Source organism: Hypomesus nipponensis, chromosome 7, assembly GCF_054491055.1.
Source record: "Hypomesus nipponensis isolate SF chromosome 7, ASM5449105v1, whole genome shotgun sequence".
NCBI lineage: Eukaryota > Metazoa > Chordata > Actinopteri > Osmeriformes > Osmeridae > Hypomesus > Hypomesus nipponensis.
The window spans coordinates 2,093,966-2,116,562 of record NC_140367.1 but is presented as its reverse complement, the minus strand read 5'-3'; the positions used below and the strand labels follow the sequence as shown (position 1 = coordinate 2,116,562).

The window sequence follows — 22,597 nt, the reverse complement described above, 5'->3', positions numbered from 1 at the left end:
CTGTTGTGCTTTCACAGCAGTTACTGTGCATGTTTACTTAGCGTCAGATTGGGGACAGCTATTGGTGTAGCAATCTGTGGAAGGAGAGAACACACTGGGCAGAATCACCGTGGAAACATCTTATTAGTGATCACGGCGATGTCCTCACCACACACAGTACTTAGACAGAAGGACAGAAGCCAAGTAGGATCATTCATACTAAGCTATCTGAGCTCAACACAGTCAACACAAAAACAAATTTAACCAAACAGTTTTCAACAGGTGGGAACTAAAGGATGTTGGTTATAGGCATTTCAAAGGTGTAACTCTGTTCAAGAAGATTAATAACTTGGCAGTGGTGCGTTTTAGGGCTTGTATTTTGAAAACTAGTGCTAATAGTTGCATTTGGCTCACCCTCAAAATGTAGGCCAAGTTCGGAGAGCTGGTTCGGGTCAGAGCCACTTCAAGATAATGTACATACACTTAGACCTGCCCTAGTAACACCTTCTGCATGAAGGAGGACTAAATCCAGTATTTACATAGACACACACAGACACACACACACACACACACACACACACACACAGACATGTACGCACACACAAATGGTTGTCTATAAATATATATGATAAATATGTACTCAAAATGCAAAATCGTTTGATTGGTTTAGAAAATGGTGTGCTCCTAATTCCTCCATACCTAACAAAACACGACACACGTTTAACTGAAGAGCAAAAACAAACACGCTGACTATGAACCCACTAACCCGTCAGGCAGAAATCAGTCTTTGCCCCTGCTAAGCTATCGTTTGCTACCTTTGGTCATAGACAAACAGCACATTTCATAACCCCACCACAGACGACGTGGAGTGGAACTGTATCACGCTTACTTGACAATTTTATCAATGTTCACTCCTTCGAAAGAACCGACACAGCGTTTTCTAAGCACCGACTGCGACGTATCGCTGGAATGATTAAATAAGTGAGTTAACAGTTTGTGTGATGATTAAGGATCTCCAGGAACTCTTCTGAACTACGTCCTAGCTTTAATTACCTTTCCATTGTAAAATAGGCCACATCGATTTCTGAATGGGTCCTTTGAAGAGCTCAAAGCTCATAGCTGAGACATGTTGTTTAGCTGAGAGTGTAGATTTATAGTTAACATTTTATAGCATGAGGAACAGAAAGTGGATGTGAAACAGTCGAGTCATATGAATTTGACCTGAGTTACAACTAAATTACCTTGAGCAGCCAACAAAGCAAAAAACGAATAATAATGAATAACATATAATGGTGACACATTACTATGATTAACCTAATGAAGTCAGAATAACAAAATTCCCTGAGAAGAAAGTGGATTACCTTCCAAATAAAACAAAAGATAATCGTCAGCATTTGGACAGTAAATGTAACTTTAAAGTAAAAATTGTGAACCTGCATCACACACATATTTAAAACTGTAGGCCCAAGAACTCCAGTAAACTACGCAGTTGAACTAAACTGAGTTTATTTGCAGGATTATATGGCTGCACTTTCACTCACAAAAAGTCATAAGTTCCATTTTTCTATTAGCCAAGACAGATATGCTATGACTGGCGGATCAGTTCACGGCATCAAATCTCATCCAACTCGCGCTTTGTAGACATAACAAGGGCACAGCAGATAATCAGTTATACCCTGTGTTATCCTCCTGTCAAACGGAGGGGGAAAAGATCTGAAATGGCTATTGAGAACAGATTCCTGCGGTGTCACAGCCTGGTCATGCTACAGGGAGAGGGTTGCAGCCAGACCCTGAAATCAATCAGCACACTTGAACAGGATGGGGGAGGGATTCAGCGAGGCACGGAGAGGATGGGACTGCAAACATACGGAAAGATTCACGATGCATTGTTCAAGCTGGCACGGGAACCTCGACCTTTGAGCTCTGTATACGTTCTGACAAGGACAGTCGTTTCTTATTTAACCGTGGGCGTTGGGTTGCTGACGTCCAGGTGATGTGCCAAGTGTGGATCCGTCGTGACAAACCTAGCCCGCCCAGTAACCACACCAGCGGCAAATGAAGAAAAAAAAAACAAGGAACAGAAGAAAAAAAAATGAAAATTGCTTTTCCTCAGATGGGCTTCAGTGTGTTTCTGTGGAGCCCTCTTTCTAGTTTCTCTCTATTGATCTCTTAACCTCAAACAAGGAAAGAGCTTTGAGTCTATTCACAAAGGTGGATGTTAAGAAACAGAACCAGATTAAGACAGGACTACCTCCCTTGTTAGAGAAACAAAACATAGCATTACTGTGCGATCCTATAGGACATGATCGGCTTCTTTCCAGAGACTATGTCAGGATATTGCACAGCCATAACTCACAGCAGTACAAGCGGTCTGGTGACTCACCACGAAGCAGAAAGATAGTGAGAAACCAGATTAGACAAAGAGGATCAACTCTGGAGGAAAGGAGTGTGAATATAACAACCTACAATTAGACCTCCAAAACAGACTATTGTCAACTTCCCCCGCCCTCCTCCCTAAGCCAGGTCACAATTCACAGCAACAGCTGCAGAAGGGGAAGGTTTATAATTCCTGTCAACAGCACCCTTTAGTATTTATTATTTACCTGCTTCTGAGGACATCATTTATTCAGGATGAGCAAGCCTGCATTAGCGACCCAGCTTAGCCAGCTAGTGTCTGTTGAGTCCATCAACAAGGTTTTCTTGGGTAAAGAAGCCTTGAAGGAGGACAAGGATTGCTGATGCTACAGGAACAACAATGGCTGGTCTCAGTGGGTCTTAGCAGACAGAGGCCCCATGGTGGAATTAATTGATATAATGCACACGCTGCAAGGAATGAAGCGCAGCAGGGAAACACACACACACACACCCGAACACACTCACCCGGACACACACACGGCCGAACACACACACACACACACACACACTGACTTGTGTACAGTCAGGCACACACTCTCTAGCTCTAGCTCTCATTTTCCAAAGGACTCAAACTCCTGTTTGACCTGGTCATCCAGCTCACATACAGGCCACGCCTCTGTGAACTTATTCCTCCCTCCCTCCCTCCCTCCCTCCCTCCCTCCCTCCCTCCCTCCCTCCCTCCCTCCCTCCCTCCCTCCCTCCCTCCCTCCCTCCGTCCCTCCCTCCCTCCCTCCCTCCCTCCCTCCCTCTCCCTCCCTCCCTCCCTCCCTCCCTCCCTCCCTCCCTCCCTCCCTCCCTCCCTCCCTCCCTCCCTCCCTCCCTCCCTCCCTCGTCTTTCCAGGTCAGCTCAGAGCACTCTGCCATAATGAGCTGCTCCACTTTCACGGCAGATGGAAAATGTGCAACCCTCGCCTCTCTTCCCTCCCCTCTCCTCCCTCGCCTCTCCTCCCTCGCCTCTCCTCCCTCACCCCTCCTCCCTCACCTCTCCATCCAGCCTCTCCTCCCAGCCTCTCCTCCCAGCCTCTCCTCCCAGCCTCTCCTCCCAGCCTCTCCTTCCAGCCTCTCCTCCCAGCCTCTCCTCCCAGTCTCTCCTCCCAGCCTCTCCTCCCAGCCTCTCCTTCCAGCCTCTCCTCCATGACCTCTCCTCCATCACCTCTCCTCCATCACCTCTCCTCCCAGCCTCTCCTCCCAGCCTCTCCTCCCAGCCGCTCCTCCCAGCCTCTCCTCCCTCACCTCTCCTCCCAGCCTCTCCTTCCAGCCTCTCCTTCCAGCCTCTCCTCCCAGCTTCTCCTTTGTCTGGGCGTCTCTCGTCCGTCCGTCCCGCTCCCCGGCCTACTGCTCACCACACACCCGCCCCACGTATCAGGTGTTGGGGCCAGGCCAGGTAGAGGTGGGGGAGGGAGGGTGGAGAGGGACAGCGGGGGCAGGGCCAGTGGAAAAACCGACAAACTCCCTTCATCAATATTGCAGCCTTGCCCACTGAAAACCAACACCGGCCAACATATTCCATCATGTCACTGGAAGAGTGTATCGGATGCCTTGCCTTCACATGCCAACATTGTTGCCTGTTGAAACGGTGACGCAAGCCCACTTCGCTACTGATGATCCCCCAGAGAGAGCTGCTGGGGAAGAGAAGGAGGGCTTGGAAGGAAAGGATGGTTCATCCCCTTCTGTGCAAGTAGGCCGTGTTCATTCTCCCTGTATTCCTAAACTAGGAGGTTGGCGTTGCCAGCATTCTGAGGGGTACCCCAAGGATCTGCATTGCAATTCTACATTTACAGTCATAAACACCTAAGTAAGGCATAGACCTCAGCTGTTTCAACATCTGTGTTTTTCGACAGTGGAAACTCCTTTGATGAAGGACTTCTTGTGGAAGGCACACATCTCAGATTTTAAATATCTTGTGTGACGTTGTGTGGTGTTAGATGTCAACAACTGCACACAAGAATAGACGTTTCCAGGAAACCATGGTCTATACAGGTGTTGGACGAAAGCCAAAAGACCCGTACTATTGGCTGAGACTGAGAACTCTGAAAGGTGACCGCAGTGGTCAATGGAGCAACGTGGTCATCAGGAAATTGGGGCTACAGGTAACCCTATCAATCTGTTTCCAGGCCCTCGTCACCCAACAGTCAATAATTAAAACGCTGAATTTGTCAAATGTGCGTTCTGCGCACGTCTGTGTGTATCTGCGTGCGTGTGTCTGTCTGCTTGTGTGTATGTGTGTCTGTCTGTGTGTGTCTACGTGGATGGGTTGCTCAGCAACCCTGTCCTTTGGAACCACAGCAACCCTGTCCTTTGGAACCACAGCAACCCTGTCCTTTGGAACCACAGCAACCCTGTCCTTTGGAACCACAGCAACCCTGTCCTTTGGAACCACAACAGCCTGTAAGAGTTATCCTCGTTCTTGGCCTGGGTGTACGATCCCCTCAAGGTCTTACGTCATGCTGTTTATTCCACAATATCACTTGATCTGGTTTGACAACAGTGCCATTTTCTGATAGAATGACCCGGGGTCATCAACAGGGGGCTTATGGAGGCGGTTCTGCCCAGCTATGCTGTCTTCCCCAGCGGCAGTGTGCTTAGTGTAACGAAGCACCAAATGAATTAAATAACTGTGCGGGCACAGTCCCCTTGTTCCCTTTCAGACGGACTGTCATGTATTTATTTTTATTTCTTTGTTGTCTTTCTGTCTTCTGTGTTCCATTACCTCCTCGGTGAAGCATCGAAGTTCATTTGGGGATAAAAAAAATAATACATGTGCTGGACAGGGTGAGGGACAGAGGAGGTTCAGTTTGTGTGCGTGTGTGTGTGCGTGTGAGAGAGAGAGAGAAACAAAGAGAGAGAGAGAGAGAGAGAGAGAGAGAGAGAGAGAGAGAGAGAGAGAGAGAGAGAGAGAGAGAGAAAGAAACAGAGAGAGAGAGAGAGAGAGAGAGAGAGACAACAGACAGACAGAGCAAGAGAGAGAGGGATAGGGGAAGGAGTGAGAGGAGTGTGTGTGTGTGTTATTGTCAGCTCAGTGCCAGTGCAGGGTAAATGGCCTCAGCGCTATCTCTGCTGCACAGCCTGTTAGCATAATGAACACAGATCCAAACCTGCTCCAGCCAATCACGAGGCTGCTATTTACCTATTGATGCTGCAGCAGAGGAACAAATCATAAAAGATCCAGGCACACAGAACTGAGCCAAAGACTGTGATTCCAACACAGGGGAGGCACAAAGAACCGGAACAATGTTCCTCATTTAAGTCTTAAGGGCGATACAAAGCAATCTTTTTAAACAATCCTTATTACGAGGTGCAGGGTGGACCTAAGACCAAGGACAGACGAGGCAGGATTCACAAAACGACAAAGGTTTACTAATAAAGGTGACGACAGGGGCAAGAAACACGCTACAACAACTGACAAAGACTGAACAAATAATAGGTAGTTGAGTCCTAAACTAAACAAGACACAGGTGAACACAACTACACTAACGAGACCAACCACCAGACATTCAACAGGACCCAGGTGAACGTCATAGACACAGGGACACAGGGACATAGGGACATAGGGACATAGGGACACAGGACACGGGACACAGGGATACGGGGCACAGGGACACAGGGACACAGGGACATAGGGACACAGGACACAGGGACACAGGGATACGGGGCACAGGGATACGGGGCACAGGGATACGGGGCACAGGGATACGGGACACAGGGATACGGGACACAGGGATACGGGGCACAGGGATACGGGGCACAGGGATACGGGACACAGGGATACGGGACACAGGGATACGGGGCACAGGGATACGGGGCACAGGGATACGGGGCACAGGGATACGGGACACAGGGATACGGGGCACAGGGATACGGGACACAGGGATACAGGACACAGGGACACAGGACACAGGGACACAGGGATACACTAGGGGAGGGACAGTACGAGGCGGTCAGTACTATCATTTCCGATTTAGAGCCAAGGACAGCAGTCATTCAGTTCCAATTCAGCATCCCCTTCCAACATAATTCTCCCTGTTGCATATAAAAAAGAAACTTTATTAAGTACAAAATAGAGAAACCAGCCAATAGCAAAACATAAAACAAAAACAAAACATGGACAATTTCAACCAATAGAAACCACCTCGAAATACAGTGCACAGGATTTCGACCAATCCCAAATCCGCCAATGTTATGAAAGAGGGTTAGGTCCTCAGCGGGGTGTTTGGAAAAGGAGAGGCGTGACCATGACATCACCACAGACACAGCCCCCCCCAAGCGCTGCAGTCGACCATGTGACCACACACTGCCACATCGCAGCACATCATCGCAGCCTAACAAACCTCATGATCATGGTCACATTGAGACGATTCCCCACTGCGCAGTTTAATCTCCTTTAGGGGAGAGGGGGAGGGAGGGAGGGAGGGGAAAGGAGGAAGAGAGGGAGGAAGAGGAGGAAGGGGGAAAGAGGGAGAGGAGAGGAGGAAGGGTGAGGGAGGGAGAGGGGAGTAGGAGGAGAGGGAGAGGAGGTGAAGTGATGGCGTGGTTGAGAGTGGTAGTGTTCGCTTCGTATTTTGAGTTTTCCACAAACAATTCTAGTTTTTTCTCAGTGTTTTTTTTTTTTGTGTGTGTGTCACCTTTCACAGTGAGTGTGGTACATGTTTAACCTTTAACCCCTGGCGCAAAGAAGCATTAAGCTCTTGCCGCTCTGACATCATCGCCACGGCAATCATCTGTGAACGGACCGAACCATCCTGGGGGCAGAGGGGGGTGGGGTGAGGCAGGGGTTAGTAAGAGTGGATAGTCAGCCTCTCTGCGTGCCAGGGATCAGCTCTCATGCCAGAAGAGTCTGAGAGCGAAAACACACACAGAGAGGAAGAAGAATCTCTGTGTCCAGGGGTCTCTCGCTCTCGTTCTATCTTTCTCTCTCTCTTTCTGTCTCTTTCTCTCTCTGAAAACAGAGCAGCTCCCCTCCTCCTCTCACACACAGACACTCATCCCCTCTTAATCCCATCAGCCCCCCCACCCCCGCGTCGGGGAAATCGTTCAGCCCGCATATCACTCCATCAGCAGAATAATCCTTAGTCACAGTTATCCAGACAATGCCTCTCTCTCTCTTTCTCTCTCGCCGCCTCTTTCTCACTCTCTCTCTCTGTCCCTCTCTCTCATTCTCTTGTGCAGGTTTGCTTTTGTTTCAGGTGCACCAGAGAAAGAGACACATACACACCTGCACCCCTACCGCAATTCCCTGAACGGAACCAAGCTATGACATGATATTACTAAGCCTTGACGAAGCACATTAGCCCCAGGGATCCTACAGCTCTCACACACACACACACACTCACACACACACTCACACACACACACACACACACACACACACACTCACACACTCACACACACAAACGCTGTTGTACTTTCACAAAAGGACCAGCCATCTGTTAGAACAAGTGCAGTGGAAGTTTCCACTGGGATGGAAAATCCATCATTTGTTACGATGCGACACATCGAGGTGTCAGGGTGACGTGAAGGACAGGTTCTCTCTGCAGAACCACAGGTTTACACAACTCAGGTTCTCTCTGCAGAACCACAGGTTTATACAGAGCTCCCTTGATTGTAACGTGAAGTAAAAAAGCTATTTCTGTGACCAGGTGGTATTTGATACTAGATGTCTGTTGGTAATCTGTCTTGAATAAGTTGTTGTGATCCACCTCAGCAGTGTGATGATGAACAGACTGTTATCTGTTATCTGTTATCTGTTATCTGTTATCTGTTTCTGTACACAAAGAGGAGCGCAAAGTCTGGAGAATATGAGAGGGAAGGAAACTTCTCTCTGGGCAGTCTGCCAGGGACACGCAAACAGACACACACACGCGCACGCACACACACACACACACATACATACACACTTGCACTCACACCTGCATTCCATTCAAATAAATGAAATAAGACACATATTAATTATAATAGACATATATTAATTTTAATTAACTTCCCTCATGTGTGGAAACAACTGGCAGGCTCTGAATAGAACAGACATATTTATTTTTACCCTCTCTGTTCCGACCACGCTGACAGGTGCTCCAAGACATGTCATCAACACACTCACACACACACACACACACACACACACACACACACACACACTCACACATGGAGGTAACAGGGCAAATCCCTCTGTATCTGTGACCCCCAAGGAGGACACACAGACGGTGTTCTGATCCTCATGTTCTGACCGTCACCAGGACACCCCTGGACCACAGGACAGGACTTTCCCGCAGCGACTGCGAGACATCACAAGGGTCCCACGGACGGTGAATTACCGGGGAATAACCGGCTCACATTCCACCTTCGACTCACCGACCACGCTCCGTCCTGGAAGCCCCCCCCCACAAGCTGAACACAAATAAAACTTGTGAAGCCGCCGCATTAGTCAAAGCGACACACGTTGTCATGACTACTCCCTACGACAAGCGTGTGAGGTCAGAGGTGGTTCCGAGGGAATGTCATATGACCTTGCAGTGGGGGGCTGAGAGGAAGGAGGGAAGGGGAGGGGGAGGGCTGGCAGAATAGAGTAGGCCTTGCTGGTTAGACAGCTGTGCCAACCGCAAGAAAAGGGAAATCGCACAGGATGAGACAGAGATAGACAGATAGAGAGAGAGAAGGAGGAGCGATACCAGAAAAAAAGCTAAATAGAAAAGTCAAGAGAGCGACGTAGAGAAAGAGAAACAGAATCAATGGAAAGAGGAAGAGAGAGCGAAAGACCGGCCCCAGCCGTGATGTCATCACAGTGAGACAGGGCTTTCAGGAAACACCAGAGGGCTTCTGCCCTTCTCTGTCTCTCCTGCAGCCACACCCATGCTGTTTAGCCACGCCCATCCCACTCAGACACGCCCATTCCACTCAGCCACGCCCACCCCGCTCAGCCACGCCCACGCCGCTCAGCAACGCGGGAAACACAACAGAGAAGTGTTTTCTTTGCCCTGTTCAAAGACATGCCCATGTATGGCTCAGGGCTTCAGGCTTACAGGGTGGAGAGGGGGGAGAGGGGAGGGGCAGTGGCCTCGTGGGAGAGGCAGCTGGAGGCAGGAAGGGCACGGTTGTGTGTGTGTGTGTGTGGGGTCCTCACTATGTGGGGGTTTCAGAGGGTGATACAGATCTCTCAGTCTCCTGATCCGTCAGCCATCGTCATGTAACAGCACGAAGAGGGGAGAGCCCTGACTGCCACAGATGGAATTACCTAGGAGAGGGCGGGAGAGGGGGGAGAAGAGGGGGAGGGAGGAGGGGGAGGGAGAGGAGAGGAGGGGGAGGGAGAGGAGGAGAGATGGGGGAGAAGGGAGAGGAGGGGGAGGGAGAGGAGGAGGGGGAGGGAGGGAGAGGAGAGGAGGGGAAGGGGGAGGGGAGAGGAGGGGGAGGAGAGAGGAGAGAGGGGAGAGGGGAGAGGGGAGAGGGGAGAGGGGAGAGGGGAGAGGGGAGAGGGGAGAGGGGGGGAGTGGAGGGGGAGGAGGGGGAGGAGGGGGAGGGGAGAGGGGAGAGGAGGGAGATGGGGGAGGAGGGGAGGAGGGGAGGAGGGAGGGGAGAGGGGAGGGGGGAGAAAGAGGGGGAGGAAGGGGGAGGGGAGAGTAGAGGAGGGGGAGGGGAGAGGAGGGTGAGGGGAGGAGTTACAGGCATGTTATCTGGTAGGGTGGGGGCAGAGAGGCCAGCCGGGGGATACCCTGGTCTGGAAATGTCAACTTCCCTCGGCCTGCTCTCTGACACCAAGGTATTTTAAGCGTAAAGGGGTGACCCCACCCTAGTTGTAAATAAGTACAGAATCACATTTCTCTGTCGTGTCAAGCTAACCTTATAGGAGATGACCCCCTCCCTCCCTCCCTCACACACACACAAACATCCTGATATGTCTGGGACTGGAGAGGAGAGCTTGTGGGCTGGCCCTTAACAATCAGCAATATCTCACTCTCACACACACACACACACACACTTTGATTCACATAATACTCACACATACACACCCCTGTCAGACCTACAGTTTCACATGTCACCAAAAGGGTGTTAATAAACGCGGTGGTCGGAAGAAGTTCAAAAACACATTTAGATACAGCCTGCTTCATTAACCCGCCCTCTCCCTCTCCCTCTCGCTCTCAGTCTCGCTCACGCTCTCACTCTCCCCTCTCCCTCTCCCTCTCCCTCTCCCTCTCCCTCTCTCCCTCTTTTTCTCACTCTCTCTCTCTGTCTCTCTCTCTGTCCCTCTCCCTCTCTTTCTCCCCACCTGTCACCTCCCCCCCATTCTGTCTTAAAGCAGCATAGCCAGTTGTTTTCACCAATCACTGTTATTTGTAGTGATCTCAGAACACCCCTGCCCGAACACTGTGTTCCCTGAGGAGAGAGGTACAACAGGGCCTCCTCCCTCCCCGCCTCCCCACGCCCTCCTGTCTGCCTCCCTCCCTCTCTCCTTCTTCTCTCCCTCTGTCTCTCTCCCCCTCTCTCTGTCTCAAACTCTCTCTCACACACATGCACACGCACGCACACATCCATCCAATATTTTAAAGTCAGACTGTAAGTCAGACAGTCAGTCAGTCAGACAGACAGTCAGAGAGGAATACCGACACAAACAGACAAACTTGGAAGACAAGAGGACCAGGAGATTAGAATCAAGAGGGTTGAGGAGAGAAAGGAATCGAGGGGGCAAGCTAAACTTAGCCAGGGAGTGGTTGAGCACAAACCAACAGCCAGGCTGACCTTTAACAAGACAACACGGCTGTAGCGTGGACCATAACGGTGATGGAGGGGAGGTGGAGGATGTGCCGTTTGTCTGTACTGTTCAGGCTGTCTCTGTCTGGAGGGGAGGTGGAGGATGTGCCGTTTGTCTGTACTGTTCAGGCTGTCTCTGTCTGGAGGGGAGGTGGAGGATGTGCCGTTTGTCTGTACTGTTCAGGCTGTCTGTCTGGTTCAGGCTGTTTCTGTCCTGTTCAGGCTGTTTCATCCTGTTCAGGCTGTTTCTGTCCTGTTCAGACTGTTTCATCCTGTTCAGACTGTTTCTGTCCTGTTCAGGCTGTTTCATCCTGTTCAGACTGTTTCATCCTGTTCAGGCTGTTTCATCCTGTTCAGGCTGTTTCTGTCCTGTTCAGGCTGTTTCTGTCCTGTTCAGGCTGTTTCATCCTGTTCAGACTGTTTCTGTCCTGTTCAGGCTGTTTCTGTCCTTTTCAGGCTGTTTCATCCTGTTCAGACTGTTTCTGTCCTGTTCAGGCTGGCTCTGGGGGAAGCCAGGCTGAACCCAGACATCAAGCCAGCATCTGAGCTCCAACAGGCAATTATCTATTGAGCCCTCAGGTGTGATTACACAAGCATGCAGAGCCAGAGAGCCCCGAGAATTCTCCATCGATCCAGATAAATGGTGGGTTTGGCTGGGTTTAGTGGAAGTGTGTCTGTGTGTGTGTGTGTGTGTGCATGAGAGTGACAGAGAGAGAGAGAGAGAGAGAGAGAGAGAGAGAGAGTGTATGTGTTTGTGTTAGTCTGAGAAAACATGGATGCTCTGATGAAGCTTTGGTTGGTTTTTCTCTGGCAGAGAGAGCATAGGTGTGTGTTTAACTGGCATAATGACAAGCGATGCAGTGTGTGTGCAGTGTGTGTGCAGTGTGTGTGCAGTGTGTGTGCAGTGTGTGTGCAGTGTGTGTGCAGTGTGTGTGCAGTGTGTGTGCCTATAATAACAGAGTTAACACTTTAATCCTCCACCTCCTCCTGTGCCTCTCCTCTTAGGATCACAATCCTCCAGGAGGTCAAAAGGATGAAAAAAAAAATCCCCCAACTGCCATTAACCCCCCCCCTGCCCCCCCCCCCCCCCCTGCCCCCCCTCTGTGAATAAAGGAGAATCAAGATGAAGGATGGTGATGCTGATACTGGCTTCTCATCCATGTAATTGGTGCCAAAAAGGGCACATTTGATTTATTTCCGTTTTTTAATACTGTCAACATATTGTCTGTATGTAAATTAATTAATTAGACTCACAAAGTATTTATATAAACTGTGTGTGGATGTCTGTGATTGTGTGTATAAAGTCAGAAACAGAGAAGCAGACAGGCAGACAGGCAGACAGACAGACAGACAGACAGGCAGACAGACAGACAGACAGACAGACAGACAGACAGACAGACAGACAGGCAGGCAGGCAGGCAGGCAGGCAGGCAGGCAGGCAGGCAGGCAGGCAGGCAGGCAGGCCTAACCCCTACAATTTAGTTCCGTCAGTTTGGTTGAATCGATCATTCCTAGCCATAGGGCACTGCTGGGATTTCCAATGAGACTGCACAAATGTAAATAGCTTCATAAATATTTTACGTGGATTGATCAGAGACTGTGGATGATGAGATTCCCTTTTTGATGCTTCTTCAAGGCTGTGACCCTTGTCACATGACCTCACAAGCGCCTCTCCGAAACGCAATCGGTGATAAAACAAAGACGCTATTCCACGAAAGCTGCGAGGACCTCCTGCACCTGTCATTCCGGCCGCACGTCTCAGCGGAGCCCTGGTGCTTCTGGGGAGTGTGACTGAGCTACACACACAGACAGACACACAGACTCACAATCAGAATCCGGATTATCGCCAAGTAAGTTTACACATTCGAGGAATGATGAAGTTTGTGCATAACAGGTTCATGCTGTCTAATTGTAACTTGTTTAACTACATGCTCTTATGGTTCTTCCCATTGGCACTTATTTGCTTTTCACAATATGTGCTTCATGTTTTGGTCGCCTGCAATGTTTTTGGGGCTGTCTTGTTGTTTATGATCACCTTTGCACTTTTGTAAAGCTCTCTCTTGGAAGTCGCTTTGGATAAAAGTGTCTGCTAAATGAATACATATAATTTAAATGTAAATAACAATACACACAGATAAAACAAGTATTGAACAATATAAAAAGAAAGAAAAATGTCCAATAATAATGAAGAAAATGAAGAGCCGTACAGGAGACAGATGTTGAGAGGCAGATAGCAGACCTGGTAGCAGACAGCAGCCCTGGTAGCAGACAGCGGCCCTGGTAGCAGACAGCAGCCCTGGTAGCAGACAGCAGCCCTGGTAGCAGACAGCGGCCCTGGTAGCAGACAGCAGCCCTGGTAGCAGACAGCAGCCCTGGTAGCAGACAGCGGCCCTGGTAGCAGACAGCAGCCCTGGTAGCAGACAGCGGCCCTGGTAGCAGACAGCGGCCCTGGTAGCAGACAGCAGCCCTGGTAGCAGACAGCAGCCCTGGTAGCAGACAGCGGCCCTGGTAGCAGACAGCGGCCCTGGTAGCAGACAGCGGCCCTGGTAGCAGACAGCAGCCCTGGTAGCAGACAGCAGCCCTGGTAGCAGACAGCGGCCCTGGTAGCAGACAGCGGCCCTGGTAGCAGACAGCGGCCCTGGTAGCAGACAGCGGCCCTGGTAGCAGACAGCAGCCCTGGTAGCAGACAGCAGCCCTGGTAGCAGACAGCGGCCCTGGTAGCAGACAGCGGCCCTGGTAGCAGACAGCGGCCCTGGTAGCAGACAGCGGCCCTGGTAGCAGACAGCAGCCCTGGTAGCAGACAGCGGCCCTGGTAGCAGACAGCGGCCCTGGTAGCAGACAGCAGCCCTGGTAGGGCAGGAGTCCAGGAACCCTGCAGTCTCCATCTGCATTTCTATGACCTGACACATCAGACCAGGGAGGGTATGGGCATGTCTCCCACAGTGGGTCATGAACATTCATACCCACTGCGTCAAAATGGCCTTAAATGCACTCCACTTCATTCAATGTGTGTGTGTGTCTGTGTCTGTGTGTGTGTGTGTGTCTGTATGTGTGCATGTGTGTGTGTGTGGTACTGTAAGAAGGGGCTTGAGGAAACAGATCATTTGGTTTTAAAGGAGATTAAAACAGATCAGGAGACTGAGAGATCTGTAACACCCTCTAAACCCCCACTCAGTGAGGAACCCCCACACACACACACGCACACACACTCGCACTCAAACACACACGCACACATGCACTCAAACACACACACACACATGCACTCAAACACACACGCACACATGCACTCAAACACACACGCACACATGCACTCAAACAAACACGCACACATGCACTCAAACACACACGCACACATGCACTCAAACACACACACACACATGCACTCAAACACACACGCACACATGCACTCAAACACACACGCACACATGCACTCAAACACACACGCACACATGCACTCAAACACACACACACACATGCACTCAAACACACACACACACATGCACTCAAACACACACGCACACATGCACTCAAACACACACACACACTCGCACTCAAACACACACATGCACTCAAACACACACGCACACATGCACTCAAACACACACACACACTCGCACTCAAACACACACACACACATGCACTCAAACACACACACACCCACGCACTCAAACACACACACACCCACGCACTCAAACACACACGCACACATGCACTCAAACACACACACACACTCGCACTCAAACACACACACACCCACGCACTCAAACACACACACACACTCGCACTCAAACACACACACACACTCGCACTCAAACACACACACACCCACGCACTCAAACACACACACACACACTCGCACTCAAACACACACTCGCACTCAAACACACACACACCCACGCACTCAAACACACACACACACTCGCACTCAAACACACACACACACTCGCACTCAAACACACACACACCCACGCACTCAAACACACACACACACACTCGCACTCAAACACACACACACACATGCACTCAAACACACACACACTCGCACTCAAACACACACACACCCACGCACTCAAACACACACACACACATGCACTCAAACACACACACACACATGCACTCAAACACACACGCACACATGCACTCAAACACACACACACCCACGCACTCAAACACACACGCACACATGCACTCAAACACACACACACACATGCACTCAAACACACACACACCCACGCACTCAAACACACACGCACACATGCACTCAAACACACACGCACACATGCACTCAAACACACACGCACACATGCACTCAAACACACACGCACACACACCAGACTCCGACCATTTCCCTCCTGGCAGCAGCCGAGCTTCAGAACAGGGCCTTTTGGTCACGGACGACACTCCTCTTGATTGGTCGCCCACACTCCTCCTGATTGGTCGCCCACACTCCTCCTGATTGGTCGCCCAAACTCCTCCTGATTGGTCGCCCAAACTCCTCCTGATTGGTCGCCCAAACTCCTCCTGATTGGTCGCCCACACTCCTCCTGATTGGTCGCCCAAACTCCTCCTGATTGGTCGCCCACACTCCTCCTGATTGGTCGCCCAAACTCCTCCTGATTGGTCGCCCAAACTCCTCCTGATTGGTCGCCCACACTCCTCCTGATTGGTCGCCCACACTCCTCCTGATTGGTCGCCCACACTCCTCCTGATTGGTCGCCCACACTCCTCCTGATTGGTCGCCCAAACTCCTCCTGATTGGTCGCCCAAACTCCTCTTGATTGGTCACCCAAACTCCTCCTGATTGGTCGCCCCAACGCTGACCTGGAGAGTCTCATAGTGATGAGTTGAGTTCTGGGAATCTGAGTCATGAACGACCTCCTCTACCGAATCACTTCCTCACGCAACCTCCGCCCTCTCCTCCGCCCTCTCCTCTGCTCTTTCCTTCGCCCTCTCCTCCGCCCTCTCCTCCGCCCTCTCCTTCGCCCTCTCCTCCGCCCTCTCCTCCGCTCTTTCCTTTGCCCTCTCCTCCGCCCTCTCCTCCGCCCTCTCCTCCGCCCTCTCCTCCGCTCTTTCCTCCGCCCTCTCCTCCGCCCTCTCCTCCGCCCTCTCCTCCGCCCTCTCCTCCGCTCTTTTCTCCGCCCTCTCCTCCGCCCTCTCCTCCGCTCTTTCCTCCGCCCTCTCCTCCGCCCTCTCCTCCGCTCTTTCCTTCGCTCTTTCCTCCGCCCTCTCCTCCGCCCTCTCCTCCGCCCTCTCCTTCGCCCTCTCCTCCGCCCTCTCCTCCGCTCTTTCCTTTGCCCTCTCCTCCGCCCTCTCCTCCGCCCTCTCCTCCGCTCTTTCCTTCGCCCTTTCCTTCGCCCTTTCCTCCGCCTTCTCTTTCGCCCTCTCCTTCGCCCTTTCCTCCGCCCTCTCCTTCGCCCTCTCCTCCGCCCTCTCCTCCGCTCTTTCCTTCGCTCTTTCCTCCGCCCTCTCCTCCGCCCTCTCCTCCGCCCTCTCCTTCGCCCTCTCCTCCGCCCTCTCCTCCGCTCTTTCCTTCGCCCTCTCCTCCGCCCTCTCCTCCGCTCTTTCCTTCGCCCTTTCCTCCGCCCTCTCCTCCGCTCTTTCCTCCGCTCTCTCCTCCGCCCTCTCCTCCGCCATCTCCTGTGTAGTTTCTGTTCTGTTTTCTACAGGAAATATAACTGAGGCAACGTTCTCCCGAGCCGAGCGTTTTAGATCTGAACAGCCCTGGACGGCCATCATTTACTCATCAACATCAAAATCAGGTCAGCAGAGTTGAACTGGGTAATATGCATGGCCCATCATACGCCCATAACTGTCTCCTAATGAGGAGAAGTGTCCCCCCCTCACACACATGCACAGACACGCACACAGACACACACACATGCACAGACACGCACACAGACACACACACATGCACAGACACACACACACACACAGACACACACACATGCACAGACACACACACAGACACACACACATGCACAGACACACACCCTCAAACTTCTTTCTGGCGTCTCTGAACTCTCTCTCCGTCCAAACAGGAATGACAGAGGTGCAATCAGGAGGTGAGAACCGTGTATTTATAGAAATCCCAGGATGAAGGCTGGAACAACAAGTTGCGTGGCGAGGGCGGTTATATTTAACGCGCCATGATGTCAACACCATGTTGGACCGTTGCCATGGTTTCCTCAAAGTCGGTTGCGTTCGCCCCTTATCAGCATGTGCAGAGACGACAATCATACAAAGTGCGGGAGAATAAGACCGCGGTGAAATGAAGATGCTGCATGTGTGTGTGCGTTGTGTGAGTGTGTGTGTGAGAGTGAGTGAGTGAGTGAGTGAGTGAGTGAGTGAGTGTGGTTATGTGTAAAAACCCGATATTTGCAACTCTTTTCAAGTTCAGGCACTGCAGAAAGCATCACCGTTCTGACATAAAAAGTAGGTAAAAAGTATTATGTCTAGGCCAGAAGTTACCCAGTGACACTAGATAGTTTGTGTTCAGACAACAGCTTTCCTGGAAACCAGGGGGAGACTGACAAGAAGTATCCTCAAACACAATCAGTCTCCACGCAACCACCAAGATCTCTACCAGGAAGCTAGACACCCTCTGCCACAGCCGACAGAACCAATTAACGTTTAAGCAGATTATATTGCTAAGTGACTACAGAGGTGCTAACTAACTTGAATTCTTGTCACTGTATGTGTCCTGTGAAGTCAGCCAACCCCCCAAGAGGGCCTGGCCCTTAGTGACTGGAGGCATGGTAGTCTTATCTACACAGGCCAGAAGATCCAGTGAGGAGTCAGGGGGAACGATATCAACAGAAAGAAGTCTTCACGTGGTTAGGAAACGAGACAGAGAGAGACATGAGTGTCTTGATGACACAGAGACTGTGTGCTTGTGTGCAGGGCAGAAAGCCCTCAGCGATACACACAGAGAGAGGGGGATGGAGGAGGAAAATAAATAGATGGAGAAATCAAAGGTGATGAAAGGAGATCGAGAGGGATAGGCGGAGGGATCAATGAGAGATGAGGGGTGGAGAAGAGAGAAAGACAGAGTGAGAGAGAAAGAGAGAAGCTGGAGAGGAAGTGAGAATGACGGAGAGACCGATAGAGAGAGAGGGAGAGAGAGAGAGATGTAGGTTTTTTTTGTAGATGCTCTCCTATGGTTCAGAAAGCACACTCGGCTCTTTTAATAGACAGTGACTAAATGATGTAGTCAGCGAGAACAGAAACAAGAAACAGCACTTTGCATGCCCTGTGTGCCCAAGGAACATGGGCTCTGCACCGGCAACGCCGCGCACCAGGCTTGAACGCACGTGAGATCAGGACTCTGCCGAGCCGAGCGCAAAAAATAGACACTACCCGGCACGTGTGCCACAAAACTTCACAGCGGATCTATTTTTAGACGTATGAATCCATAAATAAAATGCTACACATGTACATCTCTCAGAGGACACGGAGATACTGTAAGTAGAGCATCTGTGAACTGTGAGTGAGACAGGGTGACTGGCTCACATCCTGGATGCATCTGGGAACTGTGAATCGTCAGAGCCGTGCTCAGAGCCGATGCACTCCTGTTTAGAGGAGCTGAATCTGCATGGCAGATGTACTCCACAACAATCTAGTGGAAAAACCAGAGTCTCTGTAAGATAACGAACCCGGGAGTCTCTTCTCTATTGTCAGTACAAGTACTACTTAATACTAATATATACAAATAGTGTAAAATGTAAATGCAAGTAAGTGTGTCCTAACCCTGGGGTTAATTAGCCTACTTTCTGAGGAGACAAGGCAAGATGAGGATATGGGTTGCAGGGCATTCAGTTCCCCATCCCCCCACCCAGGATATCTGAGTGGCTTACATAACAACCAAAGGTTTTAAAGCTCATTGGGTGATTCAGATGACAAGGCTCCCATTTCTCCCTGCAGGCTCCTATCTCTCCCTGGAGGGGGGAGGTAAGACTGTGGCTCTAAAAAATTACAACAAACACACACACACATTTTACACACACACACACAAACACACACTCACCCACACACACACACTCACTCACACACACACACACCAGAGTCAGCAAAACAACCCAAATACTGTACTATATGCTCTCTCTCTCTCGCTCTCTCTCTCTCTCTCTCTCTCTCTCTCTCTCTCTCTCTCTCTCACACTCATCACTGTCTCTCTCTCTAGAGAGATATATACTGTATGTATACAGTGTGAATTTGGCTGGGTCCATGAGGCCAGCATAGGTCTTCTGTGTCAAGTCACTGCTCTGATTGGATCCTGTCAGTTTCTGCTCTGCAAGAGACAGAACACACACACACATCCAACATGACAGGAGCCTTGCGGTAGATTATGGAAATATCACACACACACACACACGTGCACACACACACACACACACATACACACACACACATGCACTAATTGCTCCAGCAGACCTCAAAATTGATTAAACCATTTGATGCTCTGTGGAGTGTAAATTCAAGTATGCCCCCAACACATTACACAAACACACTCACACACTCACACACCACACACCACACACCACACACACTCACACATGACCTAGTGTGATTTGAATCAGTCCTAATCAGACTTTCAGAGAGGACCCAAGGCCTGTGAGTGTACTAATTAGTGAACTGAGCTCATCCACAGACAATCGCTGAATCCTCCCAAAGCTACGAGGCTAATGTTCAACCCAGCCCACACACACACCCCTGCACCCCCTAAACCTCTTACATGTGCTACACAGGACAGAACAAACTGTGAAAAGCACTCATGCATTGGCTGGAGTGTGTGCTTGTGTGCATGTGTCTGCGTGTGTGTGTGTCTGCGTGTGTGTGTGTCTGCGTGTGTGTGTGTGACTGCGTGCATTTGTGGCCTGATCTTGATGCAGAGTGAAAGTTACGTTAGGTAACAACTGGCCTGCAACGTCTGCAAACTTAGATTATCATCAGTGGGGAAGTGCAGAGTCCAGCCCCAGGGTGTGCTCCAGCCTGGGCCTGGCAGGACCCTGGAAGACCTCCCTGCATGTGAGCAGGAGTTGTGCTCACTGGGATGTAGGGTTTATCATTATCTCTCACTATTTCTTTTCATCCTCTAATTCCAAACACTATATTTTGCTGCCGCCATCGTGGGGTATTTTCCCTTGTCTGGACAGTTTTAGGGATAGTTTTAGGAGTAGTAATTTTACTGATACTATTTTGTAATAGTATGTTTCTACCTTCAACGCATCTGTTGCCATGCCTTGAGAATGTCATCTCTCAGACCTGTGTGATAAGGTGCAGATGACTGACAGACGTCCTCCTCTAAGCCCTCTGACCCTCCTTTCTGTTCTCTCAGGGGAGCATATCTGTGTGCAGAACCCTGTGTGCAGAACCCTGTGTGCAGAACCCTGTGTGCAGAACCCTGTGTGCAGAACCCTGTGTGCAGAACCCTGTGTGCAGAACCCTGTGTGCTGAGCACTCACTTCCTCATAGATTCCCGAGGAGAGGTCAGGATTTGACCTGACATTATTGTCTAGCTGCAGCTTAACAATTTACTCCGTCAACAAACCAGTCTTGCAGATCAATATCCTGACTGCTGCACATGAACTGTGTGAACAGACATGGGTTATTGTGCAACAAATGAGATCATTGGAAGGAAATAAGACTGGAGTAACTGTCAAGGTAGAACACATGAATCACATGGAGAGCGTTAATGTTTAACTTGGTCAAATGCCAAGGCACAGGTCGGGGTTGTGAAAACATTAGTTAAACATTGTTGTTAAGGGACGCTCAAAGTAAGGCCTTGTCAAATGCATTTGTTCATTTAATGGCAAACTGAAACAGCTTTTGGAGTGGTGCGTGTGTGTCTCAAACATTGCTCCCTTTTTTCCAACATTCTCAGCATCCCTCCCTCCCTCCCTCCCTCCCTCCCTCCCTCCCTCCCTCCCTCCCTCCCTCCCTCCCTCCCTCCCTCCCTCCCTCCCTCCCTCCCTCCCATGATCCATGGTTGACAGGACTGGCTTGACTTGCAAGCTTGCACGCACACAAACATGCTCGCTCTCTCTCGCTCTCTCTCTCTCTTACACACACACACTCTTCTCAATCGAACACAGACACACACTCCCTCTCACACACACACAACACCTCTCTCTCACAGACACAAAGACACACACTTCACCCTCTCTCTCCTCTCCGTGTCATTTAACACCATCTCCAACACCTCTTCCCCTCCATCACGGCCCTCACGGAGGCTGTCATCCTCCCTTCTTCTTTATCATTCCTCCAGGAATCTTCTCTGCATCCCCAGCCTCCTTTCATTTATCAGAAAAAAGGAACTATCTGGATCTCTGCTTGTCCTCTCTGCAGCCCCGCCCGCGCCACTCAGCCCCGCCCACGCCACTCAGCCCCGCCCGCGCAACTCAGCCCCGCCCACGCCGCTCAGCCCCGCTTGGAAATTGACGTTTTTCATCATCAAGTGTGGTTGGGATTGGATGTAGATGTTTTATGACTTATTATGTGTCTTATTATTATTATTATGACGTATTGATGTGCTGATTGTATCCTATGCTGATATGTTATCCATATGAGGAGAATATGCATGTGTACACACACACACACACTCATAGACACACACACCCACACACCCACTCATAGACACACACACACGCCACATTTAAAGGATGAAGTCTCCCTGTTATTGCATAGAGATCTGCAGGAGGATTGAAAGAGTCACGAGAAAGAAAAGAGAGGGAGAGGGAGGGAGAGAGAGAGAGAGAGAGAGAGAGAGAGAGGGAGGGAGGGAGAGAGGGAGGGAGGGAGGGAGGGAGGGAGGGAGGGAGGGAGGGAGGGAGGGAGGGAGGGAGGGAGGGAGGGAGGGAGGGAGGGAGGGAGGGAGAGAGAGGGAGAGAGAGAGAGAGGGAGGGAGAGAGAGGGAGAGAGAGGGAGAGAGGGAGGGAGAGAGGGAGAGAGAGGGAGGGAGAGAGAGGGAGAGAGAGGGAGGGAGAGAGAGGGAGAGAGAGGGAGAGAGAGGGAGGGAGAGAGAGGGAGAGAGGGAGACATCCAGCTCCAGCAGCTGCAGTCAGACCCACGGTTGCTTGGTGTTACAGCACAAGCAGTCAGTTTATCTCCACGACTCTGCGACTCTGCGTTTGACAAGGGACTGACTCACTCTGCGCTGCACGCAGCACCACTCTGCTCAGCATCTCCAGTGCTCTGACAGAAACACAAGCAAAAACAACTAACATGCGTGTCATCGCGCGTGTGTGTCGCTAAGAAACCACCTAATGATGAAAGGCTAATTAGTTTGTGCTGAGGCAGTACTTGCTTTGTCTGTAGGGTTAGGCAGTATTAAAAGCTAATTTCATCACTGTGGGACATCCACCACATGTGTGCATGTGTAACATCAGGTCTGACGAGAGGAACCGCTGGGGTTTGTGTTCGGGAGACAATAATCTACACGTTTACATGAGACCCAGATCAACAATATCAG

At 50.6% G+C, this 22,597-nt stretch overlaps 1 long non-coding RNA gene across 1 annotated transcript; it reads left to right on the top strand.

Moving 5' to 3' along the window:
• The first annotated feature begins 4,260 nt into the window (after window positions 1-4,260).
• On the top strand, window positions 4,261-5,041 carry LOC146276312 (uncharacterized). Its single transcript, XR_014762399.1, has 3 exons — window positions 4,261-4,484; window positions 4,657-4,782; window positions 4,899-5,041. It is a non-coding gene; the product is annotated as an uncharacterized LOC146276312 (long non-coding RNA).
• The last annotated feature ends 17,556 nt before the right edge of the window (window positions 5,042-22,597 follow it).